The following is a 2,561-nucleotide window of genomic DNA, read 5'->3' as shown; positions in this document are numbered from 1 at the left end:
TGCTCTGCCTTGCCGCGTGAGTGCTAGAGCCAGTGTGAGGAATCGGTTAGAAGCAGAGGGTGGAGCAGGATCATTACTTCTGACAGTAGTGCAGACAGAGCAGATCCAAATGGCCCTGGAATAACACAACATCTTGTAACTGCTAAGACTTGACTGTTGCAAAGAAATGTGGTGGTGGTTTGGGGGTTTTTTTTAGTAATTACCAGTACATCAAAATTAGGTTATAGTCTAGAAATAAGAAAAACTAGCGAAGTTAATTAGATTCTTCTTAAGAGAAGGGTAAATTTGTGCATGCTTATGAGACTTACATGTGGTCATGAAAATGTTCTCCCAAGCATCCTAACAAATACTATGCTACGTGACTAGCAGAAAAGTCTTTGGAGCCTTTAAATATACAGAACCCTTATGTATGAAGTGCTCATCAACACCTCTTTTGCTTCACCTGTTAGCTTTTTGAGCTGAACGGCTGTGTTTGGAGTCTTTAACTCAGTTCTTTAGCTGTTACTAGCAAAGCACTTTTCTTGTTCTAGATCATCTTCTTCTGGCATTGAAACTTAAAATATCCTTTTTGCATCTGTTCACATCTTAATCAGTTTTTCTGTTTTGCACTAGCCACTTCAGTTATCCTTAGTAGTGGTTACTAATGTGTGACTTTTCTGTCCAGGAGTTGAAGTGACACCTGTGTTTGGTGACACCCTTTATATGGTAACAGAGGTGTAATCTAGAACTTGTAACCCATTTTTTCGTTTCTTTGTTTCCGTATGGGATTATTGAAGAGTTCTCTGTGTACTTAAGGATGGGCGGTGGGTTGAGGTTGGTATTTTCAGGGTACATAGATTTTGTTTTCCACTTTGCTTTACACTTGTAAGTGGAAGGTAGTACGTGCTTTTGAAGTCAGTTTTCAATACATTGTTGTCCATTACTGGAAGCCTGCTAGCCATTTGGGTAGCTTCAGGCTGAGAGCCAGGTTAGGGAGCCAAGAGTCTCCTCTGAGAGTTCCTCTTTCAAATACGGATCAGCAGCAAAGTAAAGGCAGAAAAAAGTATCTTGTATACACGAATTTCTGCAAAACCTACCCAAAACGTTGAATTGGTATCAGCTCAGAAATCTGAAAGTAGTAACAACACATAAACTTCATTAAAAGATTCTTTATTTGTCGATCAGGAGTGATCAGAAGGCTTTAAGAGCAAAGATCGTGTTTAGTGAATTGTGTGCATTTGCTGGCTTTGTTATAAAGTTCTGGTACTTCAGCCCTTAAAAAGGAGGGGAACAATGAAGGACTTGAGGAATTTTTCTACTCTGGATTTGGGACACTGTATGAAATGGCGTTTATGAAGAAGCAAATGGGCATATTCATACCTCATAGAAAATCATTCCTATATTTGTTCCACTTGTAATGCATTAGCTAAAAAATGGTTTCATTATATTCTGCATTCACAAGTATTAATTCAGTCATAGTGTAAACCAGAAGCAATTCTGCTTAGAAATGTATTATTCTAAAGGTGTTATTGTAAAGATGTGTCCAGTGTTAGTGACAAGAATATCAGAATTAGCTGCCCGTTCCGTGTGTAGCAGGAACAGGCTCTTCTGTGACTGTATAAGCCTCAATTAAATAATGATGTTGAATACTTGTTATACAGGGCTTGCTTTGCTGATGAAATTTGATACGCAGTCTTTAACCTGATATTCCACCCATTTAGTAGCTCTTCGTGAGTAAGGCTTTCAGAGTTCCTTGCCAACATGTTGGGACTCACACCTCAAAAATTTGAGTGGAAAGCTAACCGGTTTTGGTTGATGTAGCTTAATGCAGGAAGACAATGGCATGAAAATGCACATTGTTGTCTTTGCATGGATTGCACCATTAGTTTGCGATTGGAGGTTACGGTTGGATTATAAAGGGTAGTTCTCATCAATGCACTGGGATTGTTGTTAGTAGTATATTGGGATACATCAGAACAGTAAGAGACGCTGGATCAAATAAATCATTGTTATAAGCATGTTATAATGCTAAGCATTGTTGATACATAAGTGTTCATTCTGCTGCTTTGTGATTAAAATACTGAACAGGAATGACGTCGTGGAGGCTTCATCATAGGTTAGACTTGGGAGTTCAAAGTGAATTGCATAGTAGAAGTGCAGATTGTGATCTTAACCTCTGGATGTTCCTTAATCAGCAGTATGCATTGGTCTTGAATATTGATGTTACTTTTGTAGTCAGCATGTTTAATATAAACTAGAAAACTTCCTTTAGAAAGTTTACATTACTGCCATTGTCTCTTTAATATTTATGTCTCTAGTGTGCAGTTTCCTTATGCTTATAAAGGATATGAGGTGTGCAAGTGTAGAAATTTCCTTGACGTTTGGCTTTTTTTCTTGAATGATTTCAGTTCTGTTTCAAAGTTCTCCATTCATCTGGGAAGTAATCTCCTATAGAAATGTGGTTTGGGCCAGGTACTTTAAGTAAAACTAAAGCTGCTGCTTCTTGAGGAAAATTTAATTTATTTTTTCTGTATCTCCATATAAATTTTATCAATCATGATTTTTTTTTTTAATGAAGAAAA

The sequence above is a fragment of the Aptenodytes forsteri genome, unplaced genomic scaffold, assembly GCF_000699145.1.
Source record: "Aptenodytes forsteri isolate BGI_AS27 unplaced genomic scaffold, ASM69914v1 Scaffold284, whole genome shotgun sequence".
Classification (NCBI taxonomy): domain Eukaryota; kingdom Metazoa; phylum Chordata; class Aves; order Sphenisciformes; family Spheniscidae; genus Aptenodytes; species Aptenodytes forsteri.
Note: the sequence above shows the minus strand (reverse complement) of the source record.